The 22,367-nt window shown below is 32.4% G+C and overlaps 1 long non-coding RNA gene across 1 annotated transcript; it reads right to left on the bottom strand.

The window, feature by feature from the left end:
* Window positions 1-599: 599 nt before the first annotated feature.
* Window positions 600-16,640, bottom strand: LOC123657944. The gene is made up of 3 exons (XR_006743808.1): window positions 16,630-16,640; window positions 13,601-13,603; window positions 600-721 (listed from the first exon to the last, which is right to left on the bottom strand). It is a non-coding gene; the product is annotated as an uncharacterized LOC123657944 (long non-coding RNA).
* Between the last annotated feature and the right edge of the window lie 5,727 nt (window positions 16,641-22,367).

The following is a 22,367-nucleotide window of genomic DNA, read 5'->3' as shown; positions in this document are numbered from 1 at the left end:
ACATCAAATACGCTGTGTTATTAATTTCTTTGATATAAAAAAAAGCCGATGAATGGTAGAATTATTTCTCTTATTCAGCTCTACCAAAAAGCTTACGTTGGCATATATTATCTATTTTTGAACAAATTTTTGAGGACAGATACTGAGAGAGATGCAATAGTTGGAATGCTATTTAGACAAATATTTATCAACTTAAATTTTAAATTAGTTGTTAGGTATTTTTAGTACTTCACGCACATTATGATATTTACTTAGACAGTACAATTTTATTTATAAATTTGCAAAAAATTGCTTGAACATAAAATTAAATCTATGAGCGGGCCTCATTCCGATGACGGCTCTCCTTTGATGCGACCACCGCTGCGTGCACCCTTTACTGTCATTAAGATCCCTTATACATTACTCGAATGAAGCTGGAAGCTAGTTGCTAGTAACACATAAACGAAAAATTGTCTTTAAAATACATTATCGATTATAAAAATGTTAGAAAAGCAGAGCAGTAACAACGCTAATAGTAGCTCGGGACATTCATGTACTGACTTAATATAATAGGTCTTTAACCTAAGAAATTACCTTTTTTGATGAAATAAAGTAACGCATTTTTTTCTATATTTTTTATTTTTATTATTCAAAGTAATTACTCATGGAATCAATGCATTTTTGCCAACGTAATGGTAACTTATTAATGCCTTTCTTGAAAAACTCTGCTGGACAGGAGGCACTCTTTAAAGGCATTTTGGCCTCTGGGGTATTGAATTTTTTTCTGTAGGGGTAAGATCTGGTGAGTACGGTGAATGATGGAGAACTTCCAACCCCAGCTCTTGTAATTTGGAGACCGTCTGATGTACAGTATGAGGTCGCGCGTTGTCGTGTAGGAGCAGCGGAGCCGAGCGATTGACCAAAGCTGGTTGGAGACGTGCGAGCCTCCTCACTATTGTGTTTAGTTCTTCACAGTACACATCTGCAGTAATGCCCATGCCGTTTGGTAAGAAGCTGTGATGAATTACACCGGCGCTAGACCACAGTTACCGTCACTTACTTTCATCATTTTTCGTTTAGGGCATTGTTTAGGTACTGAACCAGGATCTAACCAACTAGCTGAGCGCTTGCGATTATTGAGTAGAATCCATTTTTCGTCACAAGTAACAATGCGATTCAATATGCCTTCGTTTGTGTGTCTGTTGAGCCGTGCAAGGCACGTCTCGACGCGTATTTCGCGCTGGAGTTCATTCAATTCGTGAGGCACCAATTTGTTGAGCTTCTTTACTTTGCCAATTTGACGCAAATGGACCAATATTGTTTTAGTGCTAACTTCGAAAGCTGCTACTAATTCAGCTGTAGTTTGAGAATCACCAGCCTCCACAATCGCCTTTAATTCGTCATTGTCGACCAACATTTCGCCCGACCACATTTCTTAGGTCAAAATTTCCGGAACGAAAGCGAGTAAACCGATAACGGGTGGTACGATCGGTAGTAGTGCTCATACCGTAAAAGTCGTTGATGTTGCGTGCTGCTTCTGCCGCTTTGCTACCACGACGGAACTCATACTCCATAATTACTCGAATTTTTAACATATCCACGATGACGAAAAACCTACAAATGCGATGTAAACAGAACGCTAACCATTAAACAAATGACTAATTATAAAAAAAGAATTCTATAATTTTTAAAATAAAAATAATTTGAAATTAGAGTTCCTAGCGATTTTTTTTTTTAGTTTTAAAATAGCCAGTACGACGAAACGGCAATTTCATAAATAAAGACCTAATATTATGTAAATAAATCGAGAAGCGTTCAAAAGAGCATACGTAAATATTTAGCTCCATATACGCAAGGAAAATTGGTTATTCTTCAATCACTTATCATGTCTACCGAATTTGACATTTTGTCGCGCTGTGGACGTAAGGAACTTTGTCGATCTATAATTATATTTGACAAGCTTTCTATTAAAATCTTGTCAAGGAAAGACGAATATGGTTACTAGAGTATCATTTCCATACTCCACTCTTGTTAAGTAACACTTAAACAAGCGAGATTTAAAATAGCAATTATACCATACCACAGACTATAGCTATACTTGTATGATACGTAAGAGAAAAATGACAGTGTCTCCTAAAGGATATTTCACTTTTTGTGGTATTTTATTCCTAAGAAGAGGAAATCTATACATAGATCATAATACACATCAATGAGAATAATTGTTTGTTCGCAAACGAAAAAAAAAAACGACTTTAATTACATCGACAACTAATACATCGTAAATAGACGAAAAAAATTAACAAACGCACTACGATTTTCGAGGGTTTCCCTCGATTTCTCTGGGATTCACGAGACTCTGGTTTCCTTATCATAGTACGACAATTGGGAAATTTCCAACAAAAAAAGAAGTATAAAAAATCGGTTCATAAACGACGAAGTTATCCCCGAACATACATAAAAAATATACGGTCGAATTGTGTAACCTCCTCCTTTTTTGAAGTCGGTCAAAAAAGTGTGTGATCTATTAAGTGAGTCAAATTAAAATTTATTAAAATAATAAATCTCAAGAGTCGATAGATATCTACTGTTGGACTCGCTCCTAATTAAGATACTTAAAGGTACATATCGATCGATATTGTTGGAATTACAGATCAAAAACTAGCTGTGGCCGCGACGTCGTCCGCGTGGAATTTGAAAAAAAAAAATATTGTCCAGTTTGCACTTACAAAAAAAAACTTAAACAAAAATAGCCTAAGTTACTCCTTATTATATCAGCTATCTGCAAGTGGAAGTCCCGTCAAAGTCGGTCGAAGATTAGCCGGAACACACAGACAGACAGACAGAAATTGTAAAAAAAATATTTTGGTATTTGTACCGTGTATACATATATATGCATCTAGTTAAAAGCAGTTATTATATACAAACATAGACTCCAATTTTATTTATTTGTATAGCTATTCTATTAGTTATATTATAGCTTTATCCTTTTTTAATTTGATAAAATGCTGATGGTGTATCAGACGTCTATAAAGAAATTTCTCTCGCGATCGCATCGCCAAAGTACAAGTACTCGTAGTTCAACCGTTAATTGAAACTGAGTAAACCTACTGGAGCAATTTATGACAGCTAATAAATGGCTCAGTATAAAATGAACCGGGTTGTTTGCCAACTTGGTTATTTTCTTCCTGTATATGTTTTAAGAACGTGTTTATTTTCTCCACTCATTTTAGCGCTAATACTCTTTTGCAATATTATAGATTGTATAGTAATCATTGAAAAATTTTGTTACTTAATTGAAAAAAATACTCTTTTGAGAAAAAGAAAACACACTGTAAGGAAAAAAAATGTTTTGGTTAAAATAAAATAACATATCTGATTTATTTATATGAGCTACGTAACTTCATCCTTGATGTTTAATCGCTACTCCTTCTCTTATATTGTGATAAGTAGGTTAAATATATATATATATATAATTTGATAACAAATAGCAGATTTTAACAGTAAATACATAGGAACTAAAAACAAAACCAACTGTCTAACATTATAAAATTAAAAATAAAGTTGCCAGATTTCTCAAAAATCGATGACCGTGAATGCTAATTTAGTACGATTTGTTCGAATTTTGTTAAATCCGTAAGCCACTAACCAAATACTCAAACAAATTAGTACTTATATGGAACCTTTTAAGCCCGAGGACTTCCACATAACTTCACACAGAAAATTACTATAGCTTTAATACTTTATGAGTTCCGTTGTTTAAATACCAATCTTGACTAATGGTAGAAAAAAAAATATTTTGCAACTACTACTACTATACACCTATATTATTTGGTGTCGATAATACTTAATAAACTCTTCAATTAGATTTTAACAAATTAATTAGTCTTATGTAGTGTTAACTAATTAATAAGTCTTTGTAAGTTAATGAATGACGTTTTGCTGAGTAGAAATATAAGATTTTATTCTTTAGACAAAGTTCAAGAGATGATTCTTTATATAGGATACTCTAGGTGAAGCACAGTTGTAACAAAAGAACTGCAGAAGCAACCGTTAACTACTTTCGATTATTGGAACGAAGTTCCTTACGGAAGGCTTGACACTTGGCTGGGCGACCGTAAGAAAAATATATAACGGAAATGACATAATAGCAGTCACATGACTGTATAATATGACGTTTGTAAAACTACAATATTACTAGTAAACTTTTTTAAAAATTATTTATGTAATTTTATATTGTCGACAAAAATAAATAAAGACATGTTTTTTTATTTTACTCAATAGTTTGAACTATTATCATTATTATTATTTTGTTTGATTTATTTTATTTTACGGTATTTGTTATTTTCTAAAAAACTAAATTTCCTAAATAATTTTATGTACTTAATTAAAAACCAATCAACAAAATTATAAAAAAAACAAGAACTAGAAAATATATATAAAATTTAACATGTTTTTTTTCAAATTGTATTGCTTCTATACTATCCGAAGGAACATCGTTCCTACCTAGTGACATTATTTATATTTTTCGAACAACGTAGTCACAACTGAGGTAGGGCACAGCAACTGAGGTAGGGCACAGCAGGAATTTCCTGCTCAAAATATGGAGCAGCCCGACTAGGGTAGTACCTCGACCTTACAAGAAGATCACAGCAAAATAATACTGTTTTCAAGCAGTATTATGTTCCTGTTGGTGAGTAAGGTGACCAGAGCTCCTGGGAGGATTGGGGATTGGGTCGCCAACGCGCTTGTGATGCTTCTGGTGTTGCAGGCATCTATAAGCTACGGTAATCGCTTACCATCAGGTGAGCCGTACGCTTGTTTGCCGACCTATGACATATAAAAAAAAAGTGTATTAAATTTGAAGTTTGAATTCTATTAAAATCAGTTAACTTCTAGTCCAAAATATGATGATATGTATTCGTTTTTTTCTTCTATAATTTAATTTTTTCAGTAATCAAAATCTTTCGCAGCTCGAAAAGTTCGACAACTAACCGACGTTGCTACTGCGCGTTTAACATATTTAATATATTTAGCTATTTCCATAGTGTTATGTCTTACGGCCTGTTACTGTGGAGTAATAATCCAGATATTTAGACTGTATTTATTTTGCAAAAAACAGCTATACGCGACAATTATGATCTTGGAGCTCGAATCTCTCTGCGGAATGTTTTTTATGAAGTAGAAATGTTAACGATTGCGTCACAATATATTTATAACAATTCTAATATATAAATTATGTGTCACGTTGTTTGTCCGCGATGGACTTCTAAACTACTTAACAGATTTTAATCAAATTTGCACATCGTTTGCAGTTTGATCCAGCTTGAAAGATAGACTTTATATTATTTTGATATATTTAATTATTATATTTAAGAAAAAAAATAGGGCGGTACGAAGTTTGCCAGGTCAGCTAGTATTATGTACATGTCTTTTTAGATGGCCGACGTTTCGGATACTTTACAGCAACCATGGTCACAGGAAGTTATGGTCCGCCGCGATAAAATCCGAAAAAAAATATGTTCATTTTAATGTTTCCTGAAGCTTACTACAATATATTAATGAAATACGTATCGAAATTGGATAAGCAGTTTCTGAAATTAGTGTACAAAAACTTATTACATTTACATTTTTATTATTATATGTACTGATTGACGAAGCATAAGTAAAATCTATATCAATTAAAACTATAATTAAAATCGGGCGTTTATCGTAGAGTTTATATTGCATACAAATACTAAAAGCATGTCGGCAAAATGAGGACGATAATTGATTGTTATTAGTTAAACAATTTGTATTTAAAAGATTAATGGCATAATTCGAATAGAACCAGCAAGGCTTAAGTTTTACATTTAGTACTTTGATTAATTTTATCGCAACAAAATGACTACCATAATAAAAATACTGCAGCACCTGTAACTACTAGAAATCAAAAAATCACTGGCCCGTTGCCCATTTGTCGCTTGAACCTGTAGAAAACGCCTTTTCATGGTTTGATTCAATGAGAATAGTGTTTGTGACGATGCCAAAATCTTTTATCTCAATATCTTCTTTTTAAAACCTTCATAATGTTTACTTTTCATCTTTATTCATTTTACAAAATTTCAGTAAGGCTTAAAATCTATTTTATCGTACAAAAAACTTATAAATAGTGATAGCATGATATAATTTTGCCTAATTGAAGCACATTAACTAAACAATATATGTATATCCAAAACATTGCAAAGAAAAAGTTACTTTATTACAACAAAACTGTAATATATAAGGTTTTAAGCTCTCACAACTATAATACGATCATTTGTTCCTAAGGTAAACAACTTAATGCCTGTGCTATAGGTACCAGCTGGCTAATATAGTTGATATATGTATTTTTTTGCGGTAAATACAAATAAATACCAAATTCTTATAAAAATAAATACATATATTGCACCCAGACTCAGGGCAGAAATGGAATCCACAACCCTTAGTGAAGAAAACAGGGTCACTAAAACTTCGCCAACGGGCCACTCATAGCAATTAGTAAATGCAAACAAAATACTTCTCTAAAGGAACTCTACTTTTGTTACCCTACTATTAAAAAAAAATGCTAAGTGTATGACATATATTATTTACAATTATACTGAAACAATATTGTACTACTGTAATTTATATTCAACATTATTATTAAAGTAATAATTCATAGTATTGTTCGATCAATACACGGTAAGTATTACCCCAAATTCACATAGTTCGCTGCGAACAATTGCCTCCAAGCAAATACTAACGTTGCCTAAAGCGGTCGCTCCGTACACCACAACTCTGGGACGGCGTCTTAGAATGAATTTCTGGTATGTTATCTTTAAGCTACTACAAGTTATAAATTATTAACGTGATCACTCTTACGTATGAATTTCAACCATGTTAATTAAGGATATAATGTATTGGTAGTTACTACTTAAAAATAATCTTATCATTCAACTTATGTTGATTTGTCTTCCTTGTCTTAACGTTCGTTGTAGAAACAATGTTCTATCGACATGATTGAACAAATATACTAATTTAAGTACATATTACACTAGCTGTGCCACGCGGTTTTATACGCGTTAATTTGAAGAAAAAAATAGCTTACAGCCTTCCTCGGTCAATGGTCTACCAACACAAAAAGAATTTTTCAATTCGAACCAGTAATTCCTGAGATTAGCGCGCTTAAACAAACAAACAAACAAATAACTTTTCATCTTTGTAAAATTAGTATAGATATAGTTATACTGATATAAATGTTTGTTTTTTGTTCTAGAATACAAATTATTTCATGAGTTGATATTTTTAAATGTATTAAAAGAATGGACAATCTTATTTTTAATGTTTGCATCATCCATTTCCATTAATAATTACTACATTTTGTTTTGACAAATAGAATAATTTTAATTTTATATAAATAACCAACGGAATACCGACAATTAGGAAACGGTAATTAAGAACTGAAAAGGAATTACGTGTATAATACGAAACTTGCTCGGACATAAAAGACCATTTCGAACAATTTTAAAAAGAAACTTTCGTTCTTACCTTTTATTTTAAAAATAATGATTTTTAAATATTAAAAAGTTTCGAATGATATTAAATCAATTTAAAATAAAAATAAATGATAAATTTACAAACTATTCACACTGAAAATTATTTGCCCAATTAATTCTAAATTAGATTTTGGTATTGAAAAACTTAGTTTAATTTTATTTATTTGAATAATGGCTTATTTAGTTTAATGTTTTTAAATTTTTATTTTTAAGCTTTTATTTACTGAGAGGGATTTAAAAAGGACTTAAAAAGAATGGACGCCGTCGCAAGCAGCAGGCAATTAAAACCGATCGTGTAATTTGGCGTAGTATAAGAGCGATTGACATTCGAGAAAATGGTCGGTTTAGAAGAAAAATATATTTGATTTACAAAAACAAATTAATTCTCATTTTAAACACAGTTTTTGTAACAAGATAATAAAACTTTTATAGCACATAAATGAAAATGTAAAAAAAAGTTTAAATGATATGTTAAAAGTATATATCAATAATTATTGTTATTTAAATCAAGTAAATTGGTTCAGTCAGTCAGTCAGTTCAGGCTATTGCAGTCCACTGCTGGACGTAGGTCTCCCCAAGTTCGCGCCAGACATCCCGGCTTTCCGCAATCCTCATCTAGCTTACACCGGCAATCTTATGTAGATCGTCAGTCCAACGGGCCGGAGGACGTCCCACACTGCGTTTGCCAAGACGCGGTCTCCACTCCAGAACACGTCTGCTCCAACGGCCATCACTCCTGCTACACAAATCGATATCTCCGTGAGCAACGTTGTATATGAAGATACGTCAAAAATTCTTCCTGAAGTCTTCGGCTGCGTGTTGTCATTGTCATTGCTGGCTATCTGCCTAATATGAAAGTCCAAAGTCACCCAGCAGAGACGAGCTAAAAAGAGTCAAGGGAATTGCAGTCTGAGGAGTACCTAATTTATACTTATATACGCACGCAAAAAATTCAAAACGTATTGAATATATTTTGATTTAATTTAGTAAAATTAAAACTTACACATACTGCTCATAATTTAAACTATAAGACTTTATATTATAATTGCTAAGGATGGAATAATCTATACATATAATAAAATGGTACGAAAGTCAAAACTGTACATTGAATATTTTTTCAAAGAATATTTGGGGTGTGATCTACAATCGATACCGAAGCCAAAAATATAGTTTTTAGAATTTTTGTCTGTTTGTCTGTTTGTCTGTATCTATGTTCAGGATAAACTCAAAAAGTACTGCATGGATTACTTCAATTTAATTCTGCTAACGGAGTATTTGAACTGATGCCAATTCAAATTCAATAAAAACTAGAGCCAAATGACCAAATCAATGTTGTATCAACTTTTTACTGTCCCGGTATGAATTATACATATATTACTTTTTAAATCAATGTTTTAGGAAACATTTTTATTGAAATCTGTATTTTATAAAATACTAGCTGTGCCCGCGGCTTCGCCCGCGTTGTAATCAGTTTGTCACAAAGTTTTCCCGGCAAACTTCCAGTGAAACTCTCATCAAAATCGGCTTAGCCGTTCCGTAAACCTTCCTCTTAAAGCCCTCTCTCCATTGGTGAAACCGCATGACAATCCGTTCAGGAGATTTTGAGGGAATTGATCACATACGCTTTTGTTTTATAATACACTAACTGTTGCCCGCGACTACGTCCGCGTGGTTATGAAGATATGCATTACTGTTAAGATGCTTAACGCAAATTATTTTTTTATTTTAGTCACTTGAAATGCTTATCACTGAGTAACTTTTTCAAAGGCACAATTTAATATAATTTAATAGTTATTTTTATAAAACCTCTCTTTGCACTACATTTTTATTTATTTATCTTCAGGCTACAGTATAAATAACCTATCAGGCGAACTTATAGCTTCTGTATATGTTTCATACAAACTATCAACCCCAATTAAACCCCCTTAGCGGTGAAATATCTCAAAATCCGTTCTTAGCGGACGTCTACTAACTATAATCTACCCCCCTGCCAAATTTCATCTTTGTCGATACCTCTCGATATATCTATATACTCAAATACCGCTGGATGGTGAGTCAGTGACCTTTCTCTTTTATATATATAGATTACGATGTATTATTTGGACACTTCCTCACCATCTATAAAGCATACATTTTAAATTTCAACTCTCTTACCTTAATAACATAGGACTTTCATACAAACTTTCAACCCCCGTTTTATCCCCTTAAGGGTCGAGTTTCGTAAAATCCGTTCTCAGCGGATGTTTCCACCCTATAAGGAAAGTATCTGCAAAATTTCAAGTTCTAGCTGTTATAGTTTCGGAGATTTCGTGATGAGTGAGTCAACCTACCATACCCCGTTTTAACCCCAAAAGGGAGTTGATTTCTAAAGATACATTATCCGAACAACTTCTCACCATCTACAGAGCATACATGTTAAATTTCAAGTCTCTTACTTCAAAAACATAGGACTTTTATACAAACTTCCAACCCCTGTTTTATCCCCTTAGGGATTGATTTTCGTAAACTTCGTTCTCAGCGGATGTTTACGCTCTATAAGGAACCTATTTGCCAAATTTCAAGTTTGTAGGTGTTATAGTTTCGGAGGTTTCGTGATGAGTGAGTCAACCTACCATCCGCGGTTTTAACCGCAAAAGGCAGTTGATTTCTAAAAATACGTTATTTGGACACCTCCCCACCATCTATAGAGCATACATTTTAAATTTCAAGTCTCTTGCTTTAAAAAGATAGGACTTTCATACAAACTTCCAACCACCGTTTTATCCTCTTGGGGTCGAGTTTCATAAAATTCGTTCTCAGCGAATGTTCACGCTCTATAAAGAGCCTACCTGCTAAATTTTAAAGTTTGTAGGTGTTATAGTTTCGGAGATTTCGTGATCAGTGAGTCAACCTACCATCCCCCGTTGTAACCCCAAAAGGGAGTTGCTGTCTAAAGATACATTATTTGGACACCTTCTCACCATCTAAAGAGCGAACATTCTAAATTTCAAGTCTCTTACTTCAAAAACAAAGGACTTTCATGCAAACTTTTAACCCTCGTTTTACCCCTTTAGGGGTCGATTTTCGTAAAATCCGTTCTTAACGGATGCCTACGTCTTATAAGGAGCCTACTTGCCAAATTCCAAGTTTGTAGGTGTTATAGTTCCGGAGATTTCGTGATGAGGGAGTAAACCTATCATCCCCCGTTTTAACCCCAAAAGGGAGTTGCTGTTTAAAGATACATTATTTGGACACCTTCTCACCATCTAAAGAGCGTACATTTTAAATTTCAAGTCTCTTACTTCAAAAACATAGGACTTTCATACAAACTTTCAACCCCTGTTTTACCCCCTTAGGGGTCGATTTTCGTAAAATCCGTTCTTAGCGGATGCCTACGTCCTATAAGGAGCCTACTTGCCAAATTCCAAGTTTGTAGGTGTTATAGTTCCGGAGATTTCGTGATGAGGGAGTAAACCTATCATCCCCCGTTTTAACCCCAAAAGGGAGTTGCTGTCTAAAGATACATTATTTGGACACCTTCTCACCATCTAAAGAGCGTACATTTTAAATTTCAAGTCTCTTACTTCAAAAACATAGGACTTTCATACAAACTTTCAACCCCCGTTTTACCCCCTTAGGGGTCGAGTTTCGTAAAATCCGTTCTTAGCGGATGCCTACGTCCTATAAGAAGCCTACTTGCCAAATTTCAAGTTTGTAGGTGTTATAGTTTCGGAGATTTCGTGATGAGTGAGTGACCTTTCGCTTTTATATATATTATAGATAATTAGTTTTTTTATAGCACAACCTGAAAGGCTTACTAGTTTTATTGCTAACATGTGATAATGTAAGATGTTAATTTTATCGTAGTAGTTAGTAAGTGTTGACTACGATGAAACAAAAAATATGCATGTTGTAGCTAACATATTTTCTGTATTGGAATGAACGGATGGACGTAAAATGACACCCTTCTTTTTTAGCCCGTAATTCGCTTATGACTTCCACACTGATGAAGTGATTCTGTATGGTTACTGCAGTAAAGAATATAGCCACCCCCTCTCTTCCCGTGGGTGTCGTAAGAGGCGACTAAGTGATGACACAGTTCCACTACCCCTTTGGAACTTAAAAAGCCGACCGATTGCGGGATAACCATCCAACTGCTGACTTTGAAATACACAGGCCGAAGACGGGCAGCAGCGTCTTCGGTGCGACAAAGCCCTGCGGTTCCCGACCCATCTGCCCAGCGTGGTGACTATGGGCAAAACACATGAGTTCACACCATTTTTGGCGAGAACTTGTGGAGGCCTATGTACAGCAGTGGACTGCGATAGGCTGATGTGTGTGTGTGTGTGTACTGATAAAAAGATAAATGGTGATGCTTAAAATAAGGTTGTTGATTTAAGTGTCAAAGGCAAAAGTTACATTTTACATAGCTTTAACGTTTGCACTTTTTAATTACTATTTGAATCTAGATTTGAAAAAAAATCAGTACGTAGTCATATAATTTTTTTTGCAAATAAATTTATTTTATTACTTCTGCAATCCTATAGAGCATGCTTCTAACAATAACATTAGAATAAGACTGCTTAACTTGGGATCTAGCCAGTCATTAAATTTACTCAATGAAAAAATTGTAGGATTTGTGTCTCTTATGCTATACAGATGCTTCATCTTGATGTTCTCGTCGTACTGACCCTTACTGAGGGTTTAAAATATAAAAATTCTATTCCTTCGTACGGTCATACCCATCTCGCAAACTGACAGATAATATATTTTCATTATCAGAAACACGTAGGGCGCATATACCTTACATACATACATCATATAACTTTTTTTTTCTTTTTAGGATCTAATCTTCAAATTCTAATAGTTCTCACGACGCTCGAGTAAGTCCACGTTTAGCTTTCTGGCCTCTACCACCATAACGTGTAATGACGATCAGTGAGTGAGATTATACATGTCTTCATATTAGATCTGTTGAAATGTTGTTATTTTTGAAAGAAATTTTGCTTCATCTCAGCTCGACTTATTTTAGTTTACTTAAAATCATTAAATAACAAAGTAAACAATATAATTAAAATAAATTTATATTATTTTAAGCGTACATTTAGATTTGTTGGTGGTATTTGTAAGTATATAGTATATACTGTACTAAGGTACAGTGTTACAAATCCTGTGTTTACTGTAGTTTCGTCCGGAAGTAAAACACCCGGCGACTGCGAAGCTAATTTCACGTTGACTTTGAATGAAAACTAATGAAAATCAAAGTAGAGTTTACTTAACAACTTATAGGTATTTATAGTGAAATGCTATTAAGTTAGTCGAGATTACGCTCTGGATTGAATTTTTTTTATTACTGTAAATGCAAATTAATGAGTTATTTTTGAAGCTAATTATAATAAGTACTTGATCTTAGAGTATACATTAAATGTATACTCCAAGTACTTGATCTTATTGCTTATTGTTATTGATGTAATTTCTCATATTCTTTTCCAATTGAGTACAAGTTTCTATGAGTAATATTTATGATTATGTATTACGTAATATAAGAATTCTACTTTCTAATTTTTGTTACAGAAAAGAGAGATATTGTTGAACAATAACTATTTTAGAGAGGATTCATTATTATTTTCAATTATACAGAAAGAGATTGGTTGCATACTGTCTTAGACAACGTATATTTCAATTTTAATTACATATTTGATAAAAATCATTCATTTTTATGGTATTCTTTTTTGTTAAAAAGTCAGCATGTGTACATTTAATATATAAAATATTTCTTATATCTTTTAAAAACGAAAAAAGGAAAGAAACGTCTTATCGACCTTTAAGACTTTATCAAAAGATATTTATTATTCACCGCAATTTACAGTCAAGATACGGGCTAGACCGTAAAATTGATTGAGATTAGTAAGGGGACAATTTGAGACCAAAATGACTTTATTAGGTAGGCTATTGATTACTTGGAATATTTATTCTGACTAGTGGTCGCCCAGAGATCGATATTTGACCATTATTAAAAATTTAAAGTAAAGAAAACCAAAAAATAATTAAAATAAAGAACCTTTTTTTGAAATTCTCAATCTGACTACAGACTTTGACCATCAACAAAATAGTATAATATGCGTGTGTGTGTGTCAAATACATTGTAGTGTATGTAATGTTTTTTTGATTGATTTAATATATTTTATGTGTAACTATAAGTGTACGAAATTTCATACTCCTCCGTCCGTACAATTTTCGTAAAAAGGGGTACAAAGTATTTGTTTACGTATTAATATATACGCCATGGACAGAGACCGGTGGAGGCAAATCGTCCGCTCCAGATGCTACCCTGATGCTGACCAAGATCCTCAGACATGAGGGACCGACAAGAAATAGAGATTAATATAAACTCGTAGATATTACATCACATAAAGGAATCTTATATTAGTATTCTGCTCTACTATTAATATGTAATTAGTTTTTTAGTGCTAGTTTTTTACGTTTGGACTAGGTTAATTTGTTGTTTAATTAATCTCTAGCAATTATGCCTTTTAATAATCTTTTTTCGTATAAAATCCGACCTCAATTCAATACAAGACGTATTGATTTCAATTGTTAAACCACTATACAGCTAAAATCTATTCATTAAAATATACATTTCGATATCGTATTACATTGAATAAAAAGACTGTGGTGAACTGATTATAATAATAACATTTTTAGCATTACAGTCTTACTATTAAAGGGCACAAAGTTTGTTATGCTAGATCTAGTTGATAAAAATACTACATTTCGAACAAAAAAAAAAAGATTAAGTTATGTTTTATTATTTAATAACATTTACCGTACTTTTTACTGTGTTGTATTGTGATTTCTAATCCAATCCAAGGATTAGAAATGAGACTATCCGCGAGAGAACGAAAGTAACCGACGTAGCCTACAGAATTAGCAAGTTGAAGTGGCAGTGGGCTGGTCATTTGTGTCGCAGGACCGATGGCCGTTGGAGTAGACGGGTCCTAGAGTGGAGACCGCGTCTTGGCAAACGCAGTGTGGGACGTCCTCCGGCCCGTTGGACCGACGATATACGTAAGATTGCCGGTGTCGGCTGGATGAGGATTGCGGAAGACCGGGATGTCTGGCGCGAACTTGGGGTGGCCTATGTCCAGCAGTGGACTGCGATAGGCTGAAGTGATATTGTGATTACTGGAAGACATTATTTTGTAAGTTTAGGAGCCTCTACAGTACGTATTATACTATTGAAATTATTTTAAATTAAAAGGCAAATTAATATTGATGAATTTTCTATTCTTGAAAGCCAAATATACTTTAAAAGTTCGAGTTAATTGCCTTTTATTAAGTAAGAAAATTACAAAGTTTTCGCGTAAAATTCGCGCGAAAATTATTATGCAATTTATACCAGCCGTGCCTTAATGCATTCTCTGATTAATTTATTAGGGACCGCAGTGTGTAAAATTGATGGCTACAACTCGATGAGCGTATTTTATTTTACGATCATATTTTAAAGCTACGTGAAAAGTGTTTTTTATAAATTTTACACAATTTATGAAAACTCGTTCGCGCTATTGACGGGCTGTTATGTTGTAGGAATATTTATTGCCTCGTTACGTATTATTTTTGTATGTGATTCCCGCAGCGCTATAATTTATACGACATCTCATGCAAGTCACGTCGTACTCAATCGCTGCATAATTTATGATAAAAAGTGACATATTGAATACGATTTTCATCTTTTTATCATTTTGAATTGCTCACTTATCTTGAATTATTTCTTTATACATTTGCTATTGGAACACTTATAGCTTATAGTGAAACATTTTTAAAGATTTATATCTACCTTATATTCTTTGAGTAGTATATAGTATTTTGGTATTGATATTAATATGAAACGACATTAACTTTCGAATATACCAGTGTATGTTATATTGACGTAGGCACAATAAATACTTTCAGTAATTTGTTACATAAAGCCCCTTCGAAACGTGGAACGCCAGAAGCTCTTTCAAAGGCTGACAATAGGCCAATTTAATCCGATCTAAGAAAATTCAAATTGACGTTGACGAAACCTCGATAATACGAACGAACCTCAGAAAACTCGGAAAAATGTAAGTATTAATGTTGCTTGAAATAGTAGTCAAACGGAATCGAAAATAAAAGGTTCAAATTTCTTTTTACTGTCGTAAACAATAATATTTAACAATATATGCATAAATCATTTTTTAAATAATATTAACAGCTCCATTAAAACAATACTTAAATTACTTATGGACCAGCTGAACAACGATTAATGACGAACAAGAACTTAGCACACGCTGGGGATTTATTAAAATCTTTGTCCCGATTTAAAAAATTTAATGTGGAAAGTTTAAACTATTTCGTTCTTATAACTAAGAAGGCAGTTTAATTTTATTCAGACTGCCAAAGTTGTTACTGCCAAAGTTGTATTATAAAATACATTTTTTAACATTAAACTTTTACAAATAATCATCAAATTCTTTAAATGAATGAAAGTAAAAAATTAAATAATTATTTAAGACAAAAACCACAAAAAAACAGTACTAGCATCGAAAAGTAAATATCGTTCTTGGTTCTATAACAGTAAAATTTTTCCATTATATTATACTGATATGAGTTTTCTAATTTAGGTCTTTAATTCGTATTTCATTATATATGAAATTACAATTTTCTGAACAATACAATAATCGTGTAAAACCAATAACCGAAAATAAGAAGGGATTCTTTACAATAATAACCTTATAAATTACTCGTCGAAATAATTATCTTAAATTAAAAATATTTGTCAATTCGATTTAGGTTACTACAAAAATTTATTTTCATTGCAGGAAACAAATCCTAAATTGTAGTCCTTTCGAATATATACTAGTCGAAGATTGATAGGTAAGTTTGTAGTTTTTGGAGCCACAGACATGTATTTGTTCTTTAATAGCTAAAAGTGAATAATTATTTCATATAATTTTATAGAACAAATAATTTAATTTATTAAACAGTTTACTTAGTTTTTTTTTTCAGTAGATACAGTTTAATAAGGATTTTAGTAATATTTTAAATAAAGATATATTGAGAAGGTATTAGAAAGTATCGTTCCTTATTCTTCAACAACTCGTAAAATTTGTTGAAGTAGTAGCTGTTTCCTGTTTTTATTTAACCAAATTACATGTATATAAAAAGGTATAAGGTGAAATAAGGGTAAGTGGCCTTTGGGTTCCAAACCATTCAACGGAAAGGAGAGCGAATGTTTATCGTTATAAATTGTGCCAACTCTTCTTTCATTTGAGTCATACACTTGTTGAAATTTTTATAACAGATAAAGTGTCCATTTAAATGTTAAATTATATAGTATTTGTCAGCTCATGTATGTATAGATATTTATTAGATGGTATGGGTATGTATAGACATTCAGGTATGTATCGTTATAAGAATAAAATTAACAGAATAAATCTATACAAATAAATAAAATTGCAGTGCCTGTATGTAATATTCAAATAACCGCTTATTACTTAATGCACATGGATACATCCATATACCAAAATAATATTTTTTGAAATTTTTGTCTGTCTGTCTGTCTGTTTGTTCCAGCTAATCTCTTAAGTAGCTGGACCGATTTTGACGGGAATTTCATTGGCAAATAGCTGGTGTACTAATCTATATCTATACAAATAAATAAAATTGGAGTGTTTGTTTGTAATATTAAAATAACCGATTTTTACTAAATGCATACATAGTACATATACCAAGATAACATTTTTTACAATTTTATCTGTTTGTCTGTCTGTCTGTCTGTTTGTTCCGGCTAATCTCTTAAACGGCTGGACTGATTTTGACGGGACTTTCAATGGCAGATAACTTTTGTAATAAGGTACTCCTTACTTAGGCTAATTTTATTTCCGAAATTTGTGATTGCGAACTGAACAATATTGTTAATTCCACGCGGACGAAGTTGCGGGCACAGCTAGTAAATAATAAAACAGATAATAAATATAATCATAAACAGGGTAATAAAAAAGTAAAATAGAACTTATTAAAATTGTATTTTAATAAAATTCGTCTTGTAAGTATTTGTGTTGATATTATTTTTAGGTAGCTAAGGAAAAAATTAAAGTAATAACTTGAACTGAAACAGCCTGCTGCTTCAATATATACATCGACTGCAATAGCCTACGTAACGCTTAGTTAATTTTTGTCACACTGTATGTTTGTCTTTGAGACTTTTGTTGTTGTGACGTTGCTTATTGCAGGAAAAGTTTTGCCGAAGCACAGTGTAAAAAAGTTGTGCATTAAACTCCAACTTTTCTCCTATTTAGAGATGAGGTATTTATCCAGCAGTAAGTAGTTTACAGGCTGACTCAGTGTAGTTATTAAATAAACACAAGACAAAATTGACGTAAAGTTAAATTATACTCGGCGACTGAAATCAAATGAAGAATTCAGCAAGTATTTGCTTATAGTATGTTCAATGCAATGTTTTTATTATTTATTATTTAGCTCTGTTAGCATTTTCTAATTCTCTTATTACTATAATTATTAATTATTATCAGTTATTTACGGTTATATGCTGATGTTTATGAAATACCTTACTAGTTGAAGTATTCAAAATACATACCTAGAAATATTTACCTAGTCATCGATCCCAAAACCGCTCCGTCTTAAGAGCTGACAAAGGTAAAACAGATACAAAGTTTCTAAACTTGGAATGCCATTGTTTTGTGAGCCGAAAAGACCCTTGTATAAACGAGAACGCATTTGCGGCTATCAAATCTTTGACCCAATGAAATAAGTTTGAATTTCTTTAACTTGTTTTTGTTATGTACCTAAAGATAATAAGAAAAACAAATACCTTGTTTACACTTTTTTTTATATATTTGGGATATTCTTTAAATATTTAGTTGATCATATTAGGCTAAGCTAGAAATATCCAAGAAGGCTCGTTCTGCAGGTCTGTTTTTAAAAGAAAGACGAAAAGGAACAAAAGCAAGTTTTACACAGGAATCGACAAAATAAACTGTTCCTAGAAATGTGGCATGATTTTTCCGTTTTTACTGCCAAATTTAATTGCTACAATAGGTTTAGCATAGAAAAAAATAATCATTAGTGAAATAAGCATGGTTCACAAAGCGACAAAAGAATGTTAATCTAATAGAGTCCATCTTACTCGGGTGATGAAAAAGGAAATTTTTACACATCTGAGTTCTAAGCATAACAAACCAATACCCGCTTCTTAATGTTTAATATATTATAATATTGTAAAACTAGCTGACCCGGCGAACTTCGTATCGCCTAACACAAACTTTATCGTATGGTATTAAAGTTCAAATTGACTTTTAAGTATTATCACAAATCTTTTGTATGGGAGTATAGAAAAGTGTTGTATTTAGACTTTTTCAGGAAATTTTAACATTTTTTTTTTTTGAATTTTTCTCTCCGTAATAACCATCCTCGTACTTCAAGGAATATTTTAAAAAAAGAATTAGCGAAATCGGTCCAACAGTTCTCGAGTTTTGCGCTTAGCAACACATTCAGCGACTCATTTTTATATTATAGATATGCTACAGTTGTTTATAGTACAAAAAAAGGAAATACGATAATATATGTAAAATCCAGTTACGTTTACATTTTTTTTCTAGACATGTAATTGCTTTTCGGAATTATTATACAAGTAGATGAACTATAATATGATAATGATATAACAAATCCAAACGAAACACAATCGAGGACGTGTGTCTATAAATATGCGCATAAAGGTGAACATTATCCTCAACTCGACGATATTGTCCATTGTAGAGGACCATTTTATTGTGAATGACAACAAAAGGACCCAACACGGTGAAAAGAAGTGATTGTCGAATTAAACGTAATTATATATAAGGGAACAATAATAATTTCATATGAGATAGCGCGTTGTAATACAAAAGCATAATAATTTTGTTACTACGCTGTAATGATGGCAGCTATTATGACATTCGTGTAGAAAAGAAGAAAAATGTTAAAAACTTTTGGCAACGGTTTGAAATTAATACATGATTGTCTAGTTTTATTTATTTATTTTAAAATATAATTTTTTCATATAGGAGCTGAAAGGTATGCTCTTAAAATTCTTACAAGACTTCTTCATTTCGAGACTATACTACATTTCAATTTTTAAAATTCTCGTGTCGCGGTGTTTGTAGTTAAACTCCTCCGAAACGGCTTGACCGATTTTTATGAAATTTTGTGTGCATATCGGGTAGGTCTGAGAATCGAACAAAATCTATTTTTCATACCCCTAAGTTATAGAGGGGTAGGGGGGGGGTGTTATGAGGGTTTATAAAATATTATAAAATTTTGTGTGCATATCGGGTAAATCTGAGAAACGGCCAACATCTATTTTTCATTCCCCTAAGTTATGGGGGGGATTGAGAAGGTTAATAAAATATATGGCAAAACAACGTTTGCGGGATCAGCTAGTATTCTTATAAAGTTAAGGTACCATTGTACGTCAATGGCGAGTGGTTAAATGATTTATACACATAGAATAAAATTAGAAAGCTATTTATATTTTTATTTTATCGTCTTATTTGTTTTATTTTTCCTTTACTTATTTTACGTTTGTTAATTTTAAACAGATGGAATTTGTAACTGGCCTTTATAATTATGTTTCATTCTTATTTTTTTATAACTTTTTCTGTGCTTTGTAGCATCCCTAATATGATTAAAGTATTTTTTGGTATGGTTGGTATGGTAAGCGATTACCGTAGCCTATAGACGTCTGCAGCACTAGAAGCGTCACAAGCGCGTTGAAGACCGCAACCCCCTACCCTCAGGAGCTCTGGCTACTTTACCCAGCACAGAAACACAAACGCACACACACACATATATATATATATATATATATATATACTAGCTGACCTGGCGAACTTCGTATCACCTTATTTTTTTCTGAAATATAATAATAACATAATATATCAAAATAAAATATAGCCTATCTTTTAAGTTGGATCAAACTGCACACGGTGTGCAAATTTGACTAAAATCGGTTAAGTAGTTTAGGGGTCCATTGAGGACTCCTAAACTCCATATGTCCATATATATATATATATATATATATATATATATATATATATTATAGTACCTGAGACACCAAATAGGGTGAATATAATATTTATTGAAAATCAATTTCTATTTTTATTCAGAGGATCGTTAAGAGAATCTTGACTAATGGAATTATAGGTTATTTTATTTCAATATATATTCATCCTTAACATTGAGTAAGAAGTAGTTAGTGTACATAGGTCCAGATACAAAAGATAGCAGTCAACGTACCGCGGTTCAGAAAAGACCCTTGTAAAATGGAGAGCGAAACGTGAACGTATTTGCGGTTATCGAAATGTTGGAGTAGAAATTGTTGGACCTTCTTAAACGATTTCGTACTACATACTCGTATAACATACAAAAACCATTAAACTAAGAGTAACCCGCAGGTAAAATGAAACCTTTCGAAGTCGCATGTACTCTGATATTTGAATCAGATTTTTATAGAAAATTTTAGTTACAAAAATAGGTTTTATAGTTTTCAAAAGCAATAAAAAACAATTTGATTTTAAATGTTCCTATCCAAAGCTGTTAATTTATCCTATTCGACACTCAGTCTAATCGTTTACCTTCTGAATAGTTATTATAAACAGGCACTTAGAATTTTTAGACAATAGGTATTAGGTGCTATTAATCAAATTAAAAATATTAAACAATTTATTATACGTACAGAATTGAATACAAACATTTGTCATTGAAAATCATGTGTGACAGGTGAGCTTATCCCTAGAAGAGATTTCTTACAGCACACCCGAAAAAGATCAGTTACAGACAGAAATTAGAGGAGGTATTAGGTAGAAAAATTAAAGTACAATAAAAAATCACGTAATATAATTATAAAAAAAAACTGGAACTAATAAAATAAAAATATATAATTAATAATTGTTCCTTTAGAAACACGTTTAATTTCTTCTTTAATTAAAATTTGTAGCGTTAAATATTCTAAAGAAAGAATTTACGACTTGCATTGAAGCTTTCCTATTTAAATGCTCATTATTTTAACCAGAAGCGAATAAAATAGGACCTGTTATAGTTTTATTATAAATTTAGATTGGCTCACTAGCCGCGCACCAACATTAATACTCCACACCCAGTATTACCTGATTTACCTACCACCCGCATCAATTTTAACGTATTGAGTGTAAAATACTTGGAAACGCGTAACATAATATATTTAAACAAGCTGACCCCGCAAACGTTGTTATGCCATATAGGTATGTTATTCGCCTCCTTAATGCCCCCCCCCCCCCCCCTTATAACTTGGGGCTATGAAAAATAGATGCTAGTCGATTCTCACGCCAACCCAATATGAACACAAAACTTCATAAAAATCGGTCTAGGTCGGGGTAACTTTTTCGGGTTTTCTTTAGTTAATAATCGATCCAAAGTTAATAAATCTATCCAAAATGCGTTGTTCAAATAGGATTGAAATCTATTTTCGACGCAATACTTTATTAATCCACAAACAGCCGATCGAATACTTAAGCCCGTGTGGATAGCGTTGATAGGGACAGCTTATACAAACACAATCACTTACAGTGCGACGAATAATACTCGATCTGCGGAATTTTACATTATACACGCCCCGCTAATAGTTACTGAGTGAAAAATTAGCTTACTGTGAGCTAATTTTATGTCCAATTTTGCTTGAACCCGAGCCTTACTTATAAAATGATATTGCTTTCGTAATATTTACCGTAGTAAAACTTAACTTCGTAAACTACTTAGTGTTCTGCAATTTTATCCCGGAGTGTTCCACTTTTTCAAGAT

This window comes from Melitaea cinxia, chromosome 11, assembly GCF_905220565.1.
Source record: "Melitaea cinxia chromosome 11, ilMelCinx1.1, whole genome shotgun sequence".
In the NCBI taxonomy this organism is placed as follows: Eukaryota; Metazoa; Arthropoda; class Insecta; order Lepidoptera; family Nymphalidae; genus Melitaea; species Melitaea cinxia.
The sequence above is the reverse complement of the archived record's forward strand: the minus strand, read 5'-3'. Positions and strand labels throughout refer to the sequence as shown.